At 35.4% G+C, this 17,126-nt stretch overlaps 1 long non-coding RNA gene across 1 annotated transcript; it reads right to left on the bottom strand.

Annotated features, from left to right (window-relative positions):
- Positions 1–16,077: 16,077 nt before the first annotated feature.
- Positions 16,078–16,758, bottom strand: LOC149242211 (uncharacterized). The gene is made up of 2 exons (XR_016245706.1): positions 16,542–16,758; positions 16,078–16,429 (listed from the first exon to the last, which is right to left on the bottom strand). It is a non-coding gene; the product is annotated as an uncharacterized LOC149242211 (long non-coding RNA).
- Positions 16,759–17,126: the final 368 nt, after the last annotated feature.

The raw sequence follows: 17,126 nt of genomic DNA, 5'->3' as shown, positions 1-17,126 counted from the left end.
CGCATTTGAAAACTTTGGTCACCCTCCAATAATCCGTGTAAATTAATAACATAGCACTTCAAATTAATGCTATAGCATCGCATATGGATTACTATAGTCCCTGGCCATTGCCAGACGGTAGGGACTAATAAGACCTATAGACTCTAAATGTCCAAATATTAAGTATGCAAAACTCATAAAATCAACTTTGAGGAAAACTAATTACATAGCATAGCTTTTCATTAATATTTATGACTATAAAAGCTAATCAAAACATGGTACAATAATATTTTCGAATAATTTTGAACATTGTCACCATCAATACCAATCAAATGTAAATAAGGAAACACTTTCGAGGTATTCAACAACAAGATAGAAAGAAAACATAGCCAAGTCTACGAATTGAATAAATAACAAAGCAACAACAACATGCTCTATCATCATCAAACTCCTCCTGCCTCTCCCATAAACGTAAATGAGGGAGCAACAACAATCAACACCAAAGAAGAGGAACATTTTATGACTACACAATCAATGATATGACGCAAACAAATAGGTTTATTTAATGATTCCATGACCATCCATCAATCAACCTACAACTGATGTTAATGGTTGGTAATGATCCATTGCTCAGCCTTTTACGTCATTTTTTGAATGAGTTGAATGTATAACTACCATGTTTCTAAGAAGTTTTATTCCTAGGTAAATTCCTATCTTTCGTATGAGGATGTTGGTGTGGCTCAAATTTTTGTTTTTAGATCCAAAGCTATGTACATTAGTAAGAAAGTAGCTATGTACCTTAGCAACACTGTAATCAGCCATCTCATTAGTCTTTGCAACATAATCGGGTTGCTCTTCTAAGAATGCATTCTAAACTCCACTTGCAACAAATGACACCTTCCTAGATTCAATAAGATCAAATGTAAGTAGTGAGTTAGTGGAGGAAATGTATATAAGGCCTTCTTTAGATGTTTACACTTTAAGGGAAAAGGGAATAGTAGTGCCTTATCAGCTAACAACTCATAAAAGCTTCAAAAGCTTATCAATATGAGTTGCGAATATAAGAGTGCCTATGTGCACTTCCAACTCACAAAATCTTAAAAGGATAGTTGCTTTAGTAACTTTAACACCCCCCATAAGTGAAACATAGGGAGAAAACAAAAAGTTAATATTGGGTCCTAGCAACAAGTTCTGTTAAGGTACCCAAGTACAATAATAACCTCACATGAGCTAAGGAAAGGAGAAAACCTCATAGGAAAAGATTCTCCCCAAAAGAAAGAAATATATATTGAAATGTGATGAAGGAAATCCAAAGCTACCGACTATGCAAATATTCAAAGCTTGGGGCATCGTTGGTGTCAATGGTCTTATGGACATCCACGACCTTCTTGAAATACCCATAGGTCAAGTTTCCTATTGAGGATTCATCGAAGTAGTTGATGTCAGTGTGGTGGAACCATGAGTTACATATCACAAACATGATATCATATATTACCAACGTCAAGGAACTATGAGAATCATCCTAATCCCCACCGAGGACAAGATTTGAACATGCTTCATTACCATCTTAGTGAGCTTTGTTGTGAAATTGAGAGCTACGAGGATTGCATGCATATATATCTAAGCAAGAGGAAATGGAAAAGCATGAGCTGGAGCAACATCTATGTGGGCTTCTACAATTTCCATTGTGTTTTCTTCTTCACAGTAGTGGAGCTGGGAATGTTGTGGCAAAGCCTTGGGATTTGAATACTTCAATGCCTTACAGCGGAAGCCACAACATGATAACTTGTTTCTTTGCACAAAGGGTCTTAGATGTGAGAGATATCATTTCTTAACACCCCAATTATTTTATATTTCTCTACGCATCCACAAAAAACCAAAGGCTTGGTCTGTGATTTGCAGATCAATAGAGTTGTGAACGTTTAACAATTCCACAAATGCAACAATACCCTCTTTCGTGTGTACAAATTGCAACAATAATCAATAAATGATGAGGACATGGGAAAAACTAGTAAATAGCCACTTTGCAATGTATTAATGAAGGTGTAGCAACGATTTTAGGCCCTCCCTTAAGGGAGTTAATCCCATATCTACTCTAATACCATGTAGAAATAATTTGTTCTTAGATTATTACAATGAAGTAATGTATTTATACAAGTAATGAAGTTGGCTAGATCAGAGCATCACTTCAAAAGAGTTAGGTGGATAGGAGCTAACAACCTTGTAACAACCCTGGTTAAAAATTCGTGTAAAAATATATAAGGACACGTGATGAGACACATATTCCAAGATGAATGGTGGGCAAAACATCCTAGTAGGTGTTTATTCGGTTCTTATGGCTAAGGAAATTTACGAAGGCAATGGTAAAGGCTTTCGAAAAGCATGAGGCATTTATTGGCATTTTATTTATGAAAATAATGGAAATTAGGAGAAAATGAAGGTGAAAGGTCATAGGTTGCATGTGAAGAGTAAATTGAATGAAAACAATGGAAAATGAAGAAAATAGAGGTCTCATTCATGGAAAATTTTAGGGGCTAATATTTGCAAGTGGGCTAATTTTCCATGATTTCTCAACAAAAAAAATTCGCTAATTTCCATTTTTTATAAAAATGATTCGCCCAAATTTTACAATATAAAATTATTTTACCTTAAAAATTTCCAATATTATATAGAGAATATATATAAAATCATTATAAATTTGAATAATTTTAAGAATATATCAATAAACATTTTATAGTTTGCATATTAGGGACTAGTGAGATTCGCTAATGTTTTTAAACTTCAAGTTAGTTTTTTGTCCTCAAAATTTTCCCTGGCCTCATTCATAGAAGGGCTTCTGAGGATCAGCTGGTAATCTTTTGATAGGTTTTGGTGGAGCTCTTTTCTATTATATTCTCTCTCATACACATGGAGACTTAGAGTTTTTCTTGGAGCACTATTGGAGAGTGTGGCATACTTGGATTCTTGGAGCAAGAAGGAAGGAAGAGTAGGAGAGCACAAGAAGACATCGAGATCAACAACAACAATAGGTTTGTCTTGCAAGTACAGACATGTTTTCCTCACTAGTTTTAGCATGCATGTGGTTAATTCGTCACGATCTGTCATTGGCATGGAGGATGGTCTGGATTGAAAGTGGATTTGCCTAGCCTTGCCATTTCCTAGATAGCCATGTATATTGTCGGTTTATTTCCTTGTTTTGTTTTGGTTGGTTCTCATGTTTCCTTAGCTTGGGTTGACTTATTAGTCGTAGATTCTTGGTTGGACAAATAATCTGGAGCCTTGGAACAACTTAGGTTGAGTTACTAGTCCCATAGGCTTGGTTCGAAAAATGCTCTAGATACCTTGATTTGCCGAGTTACTAATCTTGTAACCTTCATTGGACAAACGCTATGGATCCCAGTAAAAGCTATGATTTGAGTTACTAGTCCTAGAGCCTTGGTTGGAAAAATGCGCTGGAGCCCTAGAAATTTTGGATAAAGACCGATCTGATGATGGTTTTGTGATATATGGCCATGAGGTGGAATCATTGTTTTGTGGGTTGAGGTGGATGGCATTTGGAAGCCTTGGATGATTTTTGATTGCTGTGTTTTATGAGATCCCACATTCATGCTTGGAATATGGCATGGGGTGAATGGCTAAAGAGAGATTTGGCTCAACCATTCAACAGTCGGGTGGAAACTGGAAGTCCCATCCTAGGTTTGGATTTTTCATCATTAATATGAGGTTACTTCTCCTCATATTTCTATTAGTGTTATACTATATTATATGTGGTTTATATGGTTGTGATTTCATTGGTATTTATGCCCCTATTATTCTGGTTATGTATATGTTTTATGACAACAACTATGTATCGCTTTCATCATTATTTTACTTGTATGTGAATGAACAATGTATATATGACCTAATGGATGAAATGGAAGCTAATTTGATAAGGAAACAATGCTTCGTGGAAAATCTCATATAAGTATGAGACCCCTATGATTAGATTTATTATTTACACATGTAGATTACATATTCATGATATGTTTGACGAAATGCCTGTCAGGGCTAGTAGGGGTCTAGTCAAGGTCTTATTCAAGTAATTTCATTACTACTATTATTTGCATGTTATATTATTGATCTGAAGGTGTCCTTCAATTCTGGGTAGTGACCTAGGCTCTGGACCTGAAAGAGTGGCACAAATCCCAGGGACACTGGCACAAAACCGAGAAAAAGAGTCTCTAGACGTTGGCATGTAGGCTTGTGAGAGTGTCTAGCGGTGCTTGGACACTAGCATGCAGGCCTGTGAGAGCATCTAGAGGTCCCTGGATGCTGGAATGTAGGCCTGTGTGAGTGTCTAGATGTCTCTGGATGTTGGCATGTGCATAGCATGAGAGCGTCCAAAGGTCAAGTTGTCCAAAAGTTCAGTGGGACCCAAGGGCAAGCTGCTTGAAGTGTTGGATTGGTTCCTGAGGGCCCTGAGGCTGAGGTTGGATGTTTGTTTGGTGTTTTTCCATTGGTTCCACTTCCTTAACATGACTTAGGATGTCAAATCATATCATAGTGGCCTCTCGTCACATGTTTACCCTGGGAGGCCAGTTGCTTAGGTATATGTAGGATGAGGGTATTACAGAGTGGTATCAGAGAATGGTTCACCCCTTAGACTGGATGGGTGGTGTATGTTGGTCATGCATTCATGTCAGTTTCATGTGTGTTGATCATCCTTGTGGTCTATATGCTTGTTGTACATGCATGGGGTTGGTCATGGTTGTAGTAATGTTTCCATGTGAAAGAGGATGTTGTTGTTGTGAAAGGTGTCACCATGAGTGTATGATTGATTATGCATTGGTTACATTTGTTAGTATTCACATGCTACAAGGTGTACTTGATTTGGTTGTTGTTTTCATGTGTGAGGTCATGGTTTGTTGATATGGTCATGCATTGGTGACTGGACTCTAGCTAGAATGATGTGTATATGGTTATGTACTCATGTGTTATATGTCTATATGAAGTTGTTATGAATGCATGGTCTTGGTTATAGCTATGCATGTATAGTAGGTCAAACATTCCTTGTGAAGTCATTGTATGAGATTTAGGCCATTATGATACTAATGTGTTGGTTAAGATAGAGAAAAAGTAGGTCATTAAAGTGAAGTTGCATCATTAGACCTTGACACAAGAGCATGTCGTCATACATGAATTGTAGGTTGAACATGCAGGTATATAGGTTAAGAGTTGTTATATGCATTACGGTTATGTGTATTCCTTTCACTCTATTGATGTTATGGTTACATACATGATAGATGCTAGTTGATTAGTGCAATCATAGGCATAGGTGTCAGATAGTCATGAGTGGTAGCAACTTGTGGTTATATTCATTTCTTTGGCTACTTTATGTTAGATAACTTGATTATTACATTATAAGTTGTTGATGAGTATGTTATAGGTTAACTTGTTGTTTTTATATAGTTAGCTTGATTATTCGGCCTATTACATTAAGATCTTGATGTTATATGTATCGTACTAAGTTGGATTGCCCTATGTAGATGGCTATGGTTACGATATTCAGGTATGAGCTGACATATTTGTAATATGGTGTTGTACTAATCTAGATTCACTTTTCATATGTGTGAATGATAATTGTGCATGAGTTGTGATCAGAACATGTTAGTGAGTGACTATTTTGGATGTCATGATCTTATGTATGTTTCAGTTGATATCTTGTGAAGTATATCATGCTAACTAGACTGATTATGTAGAAAAGATAGCCTCCCTTGAGATACATTAAGGTATGAGCTTGCTTATGCCATCACCTTTGTGCTTGAATGTTTGATTATGTCGTTTATTTGGTGTTTGAGTGTTTGGTGTCTATTGTGCCCTCTAGTTGATTTATTTAACATGGTATGTTTTCAATTTGCTTGAATGTTTAATGAATTGCAAATGATGTTGTTTAAAATGGTCATTTAGGCAACAACCCTGGGATTTCTTCTAAAGACACATCCCTAAATTCCCTAAGATGGAAAAGTCTTCAAGACTAGGTTTTCCATTTTATGTTGTTGTATCAATCAGCTCTACAACATAAATTATGGAATATTTCATAGTTCACTTCTTCATCTATATGGAAGAAATTTGTTTTAAATTATGGGCCTGGGTGTTGCTTTGATTATTCTTGCATTCCCTTTGTCATCCATGTAGTCAAAGGTCTTATCTAAATAATTTAGAATTACCATACGTTTCTCTAGACAATACATGTGCATCAACACATTTTATGATCCCAATGGTAGGACATTCAAAATCACAATAGTATGTAATCCATTCATTTCTAAGGCAAAATCTACGGCTAATTCTATGACCTTCCCTTTTGTCTTGGTGGCCAATTGCACTAACCATACTTTTTTATGTTTTGTTTTGCTTAATTGACAACTTTCTACTACCTTAAGTCACACATAACACTAAGTAGAACTTGGGTCTATAAGGACTCTAACAAGTTTAGTATTCATATTTCTGCCTATTTCAACCATTGAGGATTGATGTGCTTCCTAACACTCATCTAATACCACATTGATCCTTGTAATGTCTCAGGCAACATCATTGATTGTGTATGCATCTTGGATAGGTGAATCGTTGATCCATCATCCAATTTTTGTGAGGCCAGTTTTGGGCCAAATGGAGTTCTCCACACTCTAGACATTTTAGGGGTTCCCTAATAAAATTTACCTTCTCATTTTTGAATCCTTTTGATTGTGTGGAATTTAAAACATGTTTGTATGGGGTACCAAAATTTCTACTGTAATTATTACCTTGAAAAAACCTGGTCCTGGTGTGAAATTTTGGAGATTTGAAGCACTTTCCCCTAAAGTTTTATCCCTCATTTTTCTTGGTAGACCATGGTTTGTATTTTTCTTCCTTTTGACTAAATTATTTATGGCACCGTTTTTCTTTTCTTTTGACTACGCCCATTTTTCTTGGGTTGTTGAATTCAATTCAATTCTAATATGATGAGGGCAAGCAACTCAGGTATCTATGTATTTTCCTTTTCTCCCTGATGGTAGCATATGTATCTCACTAGCCTTAAGAACTTTATGGTGAAGTCATTGATGTTCATACTTCCCAATTTGAAATCATGAAATTCCTTGGCTCAGTCATTGAAGTATATTTCAGGTAAATATTGACTCTTAAACATTTCCTTAAATTGTTTCCATGTCATCTTCTCTTCCTTGATTCCATTAGAAATTTTATTATTCTTCCACAAAATACTAGCTTCACCATTTAATTGGTAAGTAGCCAACCTACCTTTTAGGTTGTTGGAATACTAATAAACTTGGAAATATTTCCTCATATTCATCAACTATGCTTTTTATTTTTCTTCATAATCTCCTTTAAAAGCTTGGGGCCTTAGTTTCTTAAATTCTCCTTATAGGTCATCCACCTTGCTCCCTTTTTTCTGAAATTGTTTCTTCATTATGTTCCTTAGTGTCTAATGATTTAGTGCCAATATTAATTCTACCAGTTTCATTTGATGATTCATTTCCTAGATCAGGTGGTTCGTTTCATTCCAAATCTTCTTTCTGTTGCTCTAGACTTCTTCTATTAATATTATAGTTCTACCCACTCTTTTTCAAATATTTTTTTTATCATTAATTCTTTTTAACAATGTTGCATTTATCCTTTATTATTATTCCTGGATTTTTTGTTGCTCTACTTGCATCCTCAGTAGGAGCTCATTACTAGTTCTGTAGTTTTCAATTTCGATTTGCATGCTTTTCATAGTCGCTAACAAGACTGACTACATATCTTGGATATCTTGATTCCTGGAGTTTGGTATTTCAACATATATCCCTTCCCCCGATTATTTACCCTAATGATTTTCACTCCCTTTGTTGCTTCCCCATGGAGTCTCTCTTTCTCCCACCTCAACCATTTAGCCTATAAGAGAGTTAGTCAAAATTAATATTTATTCTCGTTTCTATTTTCTTTTCTCACTTTATGCCCATGTAGGTCTAAGCATTGTAAGGTTGGATCTAATACCATTTTGTAACACCTATGTAATAACTTTATAACAATCCTCTATAAATACCCCTTCACTTTTGTTGTTTTAAATATAAATATCCTTTCTCTTTATACTGTTTCGTCCATTATTATCTACGTATGACATATATCCACAATCATGGACTCATGCACCATTGAAGTATTCAAGTCAAAGTCTCAAAACCACCATATGAATGTTCTTTTTGTTTTGATTATAAGTTATACTTAGTGTGTGTTCTTATCTGAGTCATTAACAACTGTGGTTGACTCTCATCCCTTTGTGGCAATGGACAAACCATGTAGTCATTCGAGTCAATGGGTGACTCATTGAGCCACATCGAGGAAGGGTTGTGTATTTAACTCACTACAAATGGGTTTTTCTTGTCTCGCATGATTGAGTTTTTATATCATGGAATTTGGCTTTCAAACACTCCTTACCTCATGCCCAGTCACATTCTTAGGTGTCCGTGGATCATTGGATGTGAAAATTGACAGTGATCTCCCTTTGTCATAACTCGACATTTGTTGTGGGTGTAATGGCGACCTTTTGTCAAGCTTACCTAAGTTGATCCAAGATAGATAATAGATAGCAGATGGTGGATTGTTTTTCTTGGAGATGCATCCAGATTTAGAATTTGGACATATCCCTTTTAGAGTTATGGTTTATTGTTACAATGTTAGTTTTCTTTTGGATATGTGTATTTCGCTCTTGGACCAACTTTCTGAAATCTTTTCCTTTGTTTCTTATTTTTTTCCTTTCCCTCCTCTTACTACACTTTGTATCTCTAAGTGTCATCATCATAGGTTACCCATATTACTTTGTTTTAACTATGTGAAATGTATTTTGTCTTAACAATAATTAACCTACATTACGTGAAGAGTTCGAGGGATATGGGTAATAATATAGGTAATCTCTACTACCATTTTTTATCTATTGAGTTGTTTTTCATTTTATTTCTTCTTTTCAAGGTCACTAACTTCCACCTAGTGTGGTTGGACAATAGGGGTACCCCTCATAGGTGTTAGAGATAACGGAGAATATCTTAGAATAGTGAGTTGGTTCACGAGACCTTAGGATAGGAATTAGTTTCTATTTCTTAGGTTATGGTTCTAACTTCCCTAAATCTATGATTACTATATAATGTGTGATGTACACAGATAATGTAGAGAATTCTGCAGAGCCAGACTCTCTTGGTTCAAACTCTCTTTCGTAGAGTTGACCAGTGGGTTCTTTTTTATTAATTGTAACATCACTTTTTAACATGGTATCAGAGCTGCAGGACAGAGGAACCTGTAAACTGAGTGGAGGATTTAAAAGGCATGCCTAAGGCGAAAATGACACATGGTTTGGAGGGCTAATGGCGCTGATCCCACATAACACTTACGCATGTTTTTATTTTGTCAACTCTCGCAGATCTAGAGTGTACAGTCACGAAGACCTTTGCGAGTCCATGGTGCTAACTTGCGCCAACTGTGCAAACAAGAGAGGGGATACGTGGAGGCCGAGGGAAGGCTGCATCTTGGTGGTGGTTGCCGAGAGAAGGCTACATGGAAGCCGAGGAGGCCGTGGTAGAGGCCATGAAGGAAGCCATGGTGGTTTGCGTATGCATTGTGGAATCAAATAGTATTGGAGATCAGTAATTTCTGTCTTTGACACAGATCTAGGGTAAATCTAACATATTTTTTTTCCTATCAGGTTTTTTTTAATTGCCAAGATGAATAATGAAATGTTTGGAGCATGCTTGAATGAGCATAAGAAGCTCGATGTCTCCAATTATGTGAATTGGAAATTCAAGATGCGGACTCTATTAGAAGTGGAGAGTGTTTGGATGATTGCAAATGGGGATGAGCAGAAGCCAACATCTGGATCAACATTAGTCCTAAACTAGGAGAAGCGAGAAGGTATAGCAGGGATGCTGCTAAAGATGTCAGTGAAAGACTGCATCATACCACATATCAGAGAATATAAATCAATGAGTGAAATCTGGGGAATATTGAAGGATTTGTATGAGATTAGAAATACAGATCGTCTTTTGTTTCTAAAGAGCAAGATCTTATCCCTGAAGATGGAGGAAAATGAAATAGTTGTTGCCTTCATAGCAAGGATCAAAGATCTGAAGAACAAATTGGCAGACATTGGTGATACAGTTGCAGATACAGATCTAGTAACCATTACCATGAATGGTGTGACCGATGACTAGAAAATGTTTATCACTGGGATAAATCCGAGGGAGAAGATCCCAAAGTTTGAAGAGCTGATTGGAATATTAATGCAAGAAGAAGAAAGAAGATTGACTTTGAAGCCCTAGAGTGTCGATCTTTCATTGATGGAAAAAAAGAACTTCTTCAAAGGAAAAGGAAATCCACAACAACAAAACAAAGGAAACTCACAAAAAAGACCAAATCAGACTCAAGGTATGCATCTGAATAGAAACAACTCTGAAATTAAATGTTTTTATTTTGGAAAACTTGGTCATATAGCTAGGGAGTGCAAGAAGAAGAAATATCACGAGGAACAGCAGAAGCAGAAAAGACATGTAGGTCATCTCACAAATGACAATCATGAGCAGAACTTCAGATTGTTCATGGTAGACTTTGATAAGAATGTTGATGGAGACATCTCGTATGTAGATTCGGGAGCATCAACACATATGACAGGGAACAAGCAATGGTTCGAAGATTTTGAAGAAATCAATGACAGAGCACAAATCTACCTAGGTGATGATAGAAGTCATCAAATCAAAGGATGTGGAAAATTTTCTGTCACTTTACCTAGTGGTACTGTAAGAAAAATTCATAACGTCATGTATGTGCCCGGTGTAACAAAGAGCTTGATTTATGTATCCATGATCAAGATCTTAAAGTTGAATTTTTTAAATCTAACTGTTATATTAAATATCTATTAGATGGCACGAAGACTATTTCTACAGGAATTCGTACAGGAGGTCTATATAAATTGGATGGAAGACCAGCACCAGTTCGATCTTTGACAGCATCGATTTTGACTACAAAAGAGCTGTGGCATCACATATTTGGTCATATCAACTACAATGATTTGCTGTTACTTGAGAAAAAATAAATGATAAGAGATCTTACTATGTTAAAACAAGTGCATAATGATTGTGATGCTTGTACATTAGGAAAGATGCATAGAGAAGAATTCCTTGTTCCAGTAGAGAAGAAACAAAGAGACATACTTGAATTAGTGCACACAGATCTTTGTGGACCCATGCAAACAAAGTCATTAGGAGTTGCACTGTATTTTTTTACTGTTGATTGATGCCTTCACAAAGTTTTCTTGGGTATATATTTTGAATAAGAAGAGTCACACATTTGAATACTTTAAGTAGTTTAGAAACATGATTGAAAAGAAAATAGGGAAGCATATAAAAATTCTCTGCTCCGATCAAGGGGGAGAATACAAGAAGGATGAAATTATTAAGTATTGTAAAGACCATGGGATATTACAACAATGCAAAGTACCCTATACACCTAAGCAGAATCGAGTAACAGAAAGAAAGAACAGAACATTGGTGGAATGTGTTAGGAGCATGTTGAAAGGTAAGGATATTTCGAATGGTTTTTGGGTTGAAGCATTGAATACTGCAGTTTATTTGAAAATTAGGAGTCCTGCAAAGAGTATTGTGTTTAAAACTCCTTATGAAGCATTATATGGATTAAAGGCTACAGTAAAACCTTTAAGGGTGTTTGGGTCTAAAGCATTTTCCCATATTCCAAAGGAAGACAGAAGAAAGCTAGATTCAAAAGCCATCAAATGTACCTTTATAGGGTATTGTTCACAATATAAAGCTTATATATTATTTAATCCCTCTACTCACAAGATTTTTATTAGTAGAGATGTCATATTCCATGAGCAGGATCATGAAGAATCTGACAAGCATAATGAAGAGTGGGATATTTCATTCTTAGTGGAAGAAGAAAGAGAAGAAACAGGAAACAATTAGGACCAACAAACAAAGGTAGAAGATGAGCAGCAATAGCAATAGCAACAACAACAATGACAACAACAGCAACAAAAGCAGGAAGAAAAAGAAAATGATGTAGCTATCAAGCCAAGTCAAGAAAATAATGATCAGACAAGGTTTGAACCTACCCCACAACTTAGGAGATCAGGTAGGAAAGCTCAATTTCCTGCAAGATTTAGTACAAATGATTTATAACTAGTATGATGAATGTTTTTGAACCTTCTAGTTATAAGGAAGCAAATGAATGTAGTGAATGGAAAACAACTATGGAACAAGAATATGAATCTATAATCAGGAAGAACACTTGGGAACTGGTTGAACTTCCTAGAGGGAAACAAAGCATAGGTTGTAAATGGTTGTATAAACCAAAGATTAATGTAGATGGAACCATAGATAAATTAAAAGCTAGACTAGTAGCAAAGGGGTCTTCACAAAAAGAATGCATTGACTATGAAGAAACCTTGCCCCTGTAGCTAAACTAAATACCATCAGAATGTTGATTGCTTTAGCCACTAAGAAACATTGGATGATTCACCAACTAGATGTAAAGTTTGCATTTTTACATGGAGAATTGAAAGAGGAGGTTTATTTAGAGCAACCTGAAGGGTTTGTCCAGAAAGGGAAATAACTTAAATTTAACAATAGGCATGAGTTTGAGGATGCTACATTATAGGCTGAGAGGAGGCAAGCCGTATTATGGACCCACTTCTTGATTTATTTTGGGCACAATGATGAGAGGACATCTACTCCCTTCCCGTGCTAGTTTACACATGCATATCCTTGCATGATTTTAGCTCACATTTGTTGTATACAGTTTCATTTTTTTTTCACTTGTTTATATTTGTCAATATTTCATTGTTGTAATATTTGGGAGAGGATTAACACCTTAGGACCTTGTTCATGGTATTTGTAAATTTAATTGACGGTTCCCCTTTCGGTTAATGGAGATAAAATATTTATTTAGCTCTTTTCCCTGGTTATTTGCGAATGGATTCTTCTCTTTGCTAGTCCTTTCAATCAAATAGGGTAAGGGAATTATCCCATAACCTTCTGATTTCGTTGTGATGTATTATTGACACCAGTTACTGTGCTCTAAATGTATGGAACTCCTAATATGAAATGTATGCAATATTTATTGGTATTCGTGCTTTTAAATTTTTATTTTCTTATATGGTATTTGGTTTTTTCCTCCCACCAGAGATTGATAACAACAAAATGCATAGGTTGGTATTAAAAGAATCTTCACTGTATTTTTTCTCGCCATAATTTTTTTTTTGTCATGGCTAGAATACTAGGTGTACACCTTATGTATTTTTTGTTTATTTGGGGAAATTAGTTACATTCCAAATTTACCCTCCCCACCTTTTCTTCTTCATAATTAGTGCAACATGCCTCAAGCCAATTTTCCTTACCACGAAGGTTCTAGTTTTGTGGTTGCGACCTGTGCATTACTAAGTTCACTCAAAGATTATTAGTGTCTTGGATCCTGTAAGTGATATCAAATTTTCTTTGTCTATGATTAGTTCCCTTGTTTCTAGTATTCAAGTTATAATGGTAAGTCTACATTGTCCTATGTTTTTGACATATACTCCCATCCATACTTGTTTATTGATTTGTTACCTCACATATGTGTTGGGTTTACTTATATCTCCTTTAGTCAAAGTGATTTATTTATTCGTGGTAGGTAGGAGTACCCCCTTTGTATTTCTTATTATTTTAGAGGAGAATTTGGACAAAAGGGGAGGATAGTCAGTCCCGAACTAGCACAAAGGGGCTTCGATATCCTCGAACCCTTATTGTTCCCTCATAGCTGAAGGCTTCCACTAAAATTATTACCAGTCTACGAATCTTTTCATGAAGTGTTGACAAAGAGCACTATAAAGCATTCTCCTATCTTCTCCCCAAACAGAATGTTCTAAGCCTAGGATATTATTTCTTGACAAGTAGAGAAGGGAAAAGTTTTAGGGATACAAAGTTCGTATAGACCCCTCCCATCTACCAATTCAATAAAGTTTCACTAATGAATAGTGATTTAGCAGTTTGACATTATATTAGCGAACTTTTAGCACTTATTATTACTATCAACCATGGGGACCATAACAGTAATATCGATATGAAATTCTTATATAATCCCTATATATAATAATTATGCTAATGAAGCCTACAAGTTGTTAAGTTTTATCGTAAGAAAATAATATTCTCAACAATATATTCTATCTATCTTACACAAAACATCGATGATAATGAATGAACACTACTTATTGAATAAGTACATAATTCTAGATATTTTTACATGAAGCATTAATAATAACGAATTAACACCACTGCTAAACACTTTCATTAAGGATTCAATGAAGCTGGGACCAAATGGGTGATACAGGTTGATGAGGGATGTTCCACCCATCTGTAATTGATTGATATGCCAAACCTCTTTACTAAAACACCCCCAAGCATGGGTTGCGATTTTATAGAAGCAATACTTCTTTCTTGTTTGTTATTAGTTTTGTCAATTACACCTTCAAGTAATGGATGGTAGAAATAAAAAGTACAACCTCAACCTAACACATCTACTTATGCTTTCGTAGCTTTTGAGTCCTTCCTTTTCTCAGGTCCTTTTGCACTCAACCTTGACCCCTCCCAACCTCATTGCATGCAAAAAACCTCCTACTAACAATTATTTATTGCTTAGGATTTGTTCCACCAGGGGATCGTATCTCCTCTATGCTAGGTGGCCCTTAAAATATGTTGTTTGTCCCCATCAAACTTGCCTTTTAGGGAATCCAAGTTCGTGGACTTTGGCATTTGTCTTTCACATCTTGTCATCATTCAAGTGAAATCCCTTCTATAAAATCGCAATCCATACTCATTAATGTCACTCCTCAACTTGCATTTTTTATTTAATAGTGCTGAAATTAATTTTTTTGTGCTATTTATTACAATGTCTTCCACTTGATTAGGTGCCTTAATTTAAAATCATAGTTCACAATAATTTTAAAAATAAAAGTTTTAAGGCATTACAATTTCTAATAATAAGTAACGATAATAAGGAATCATACCTACAATGAATAAATTTTGATCCTAGTTCTTATTATCGTGTTTTCATAAAATGAGCTTAAAAACATGCGAATAATATTCATAGAAGAAGACAAGTTGAGTAAGTAGTAAATGCAAAGAAGTTGAGTAGGAAGTAAATACAAGCAAGTGGAGTAGCAACTAAGAAGATCTCTGGGTGAACCCATGGAGGATTGGTATAAGTAACATTTGTAATCCAAGGAGAAAGATGAGTGGGCACTATTTCAAATTGGAATTGATCCCCTCTATGAGTAGTAGTAAAATGATTTACTACAACTAAAACTTTTTATTTCAATGCCCACTACTAAGATGTAATTTCAATAAGTAATACACACATATGAACTGCATAGCAATAATATTTTATTATACAAAAACGTTAGCATTTTTTTTATATATAAAAAATTCCTTGACTTTTCAATTAAAAAATAAAAAACAATTTTCATTTCAAATTTGACCAAAAAAATCATTTTAATATATATATATATAGACTAGTTAAAGAGTTCTTAGAGGAAAATAACCGCTCCAATTCAAACTCTCGTAGGTGAGAGTTCACAATTATTTTTATTAAAATTTTTAAATTGGACAAAAAAAAATAATAACCACCTTTGAGATTAATATTAAATTTCCATGTACGATTAAATATCTGCCATTTACTTAATTTAATTAAATAATTAAATTAAAATACTTTGTAAAATAATCACATCAACCAATTTTAATCATAAAATTCATTTCTTAAAACATTTTTAAACACAACCAAAAAAACATTTAATCTATGAGTAACAAATCTTACCATTCGCAGCATTAATAGGAACATGGTTAAGGTTTATCTCTTTCCAAAGAACATCAACCAAATTTATTTTTACGACATTTTTAAACGGGAAACATTTAATGTATGAGTAACGAATCTTAAATTTATAGCTTTAATAGGAACATGGCTAGGGTTTATGTAAGAAGGAAATATAAAAAATCTTTGCATTTACTTTCAGCATAGAACTTGAAAGCTATTATACACATGGAATGAAAACAACTAACATAAGAGCCACTAAACTCATGGATATCTATTTTTTATTATTAAAAGTCGTAAACGTAATACATAACCGACGTTCCCCGGATCGATGTTGAAGTCCAAAAGAAAAGCCATGGCGCACTGGAGACTACGCAGCAAAGATAATGAAAGACAATCTCTTGTACATTATCCAAAACACATATTGGACTGAAACCCTACAATCATATTTGAAGACTGTTGACCTATATTTCTACCGGTGGAGGCGGCAGAACTGGCCTCACGTAGGGTTTATTAGTGCCTCCCACCGGAGATCTCGGTACAACTGGTGGCCGCCGCGTGGCTGTTATGGCTCTGTTCCAACTCCCCCCTGATCCCTCTTCTGCAATTAAACAACTCATATCAAAAATCATTACGGGAGATATAGAAATGACATTATTAGAAGATGCAAGAAAAGTAATATGATTTCTCATTGGAACTGAATATCATCAAACCTCTCGGTGGTGGAATATAACGATCACCACCAATAATATCCGGCGAAGAAGAGAAGATCACATGCGTTCGAGCTTCTGTCGTGACGGGCAAACCTACTAATGAGAGAACAATTAAAGATAAGCAGAGAAGTAAGGCTATTACAGTACTGCACCCCACCATTATTTTCTTTGTTCTATCTGCTGCTGCTGCTCGCCTAATAATTCCAATACCTATATGTCTATATATTGGCAGAACACAAGGAGAAACGCAATAATAGAAGGCTCCCGTTTTGTATATGAATTCAACGCGGAAGTAAAACGCGTTGCAAGTCCGGCGGCTATTGACTGGCATAGCATTATTTAGAGAAGGAACTGACGTGGAAATCACGCCTCACCAAAAGTCAAATTCGGTGATATTCTTTAACTCGGACTACACTTAGATTTGAAAAGAGCTATTGGCAATTGATTGCGTCACCATCGCAATACCATGGGTAATTAACCTGGTTTTTATTTTCCATTGGTAGGATTTATGTATATGAGATTCGTTCATAAAACCTACGTATGTACGGGACTCTTCTTGAAATGGGTCAGGTATAATTTTCAAAC

The sequence above is a fragment of the Pinus tabuliformis genome, chromosome 8, assembly GCF_031772625.1.
Source record: "Pinus tabuliformis cultivar Carrire ecotype Pingquan chromosome 8, CPIR1, whole genome shotgun sequence".
In the NCBI taxonomy this organism is placed as follows: Eukaryota; Viridiplantae; Streptophyta; class Pinopsida; order Pinales; family Pinaceae; genus Pinus; species Pinus tabuliformis.
Note: the sequence above shows the minus strand (reverse complement) of the source record. Positions and strands in the feature narration are given on the sequence as shown.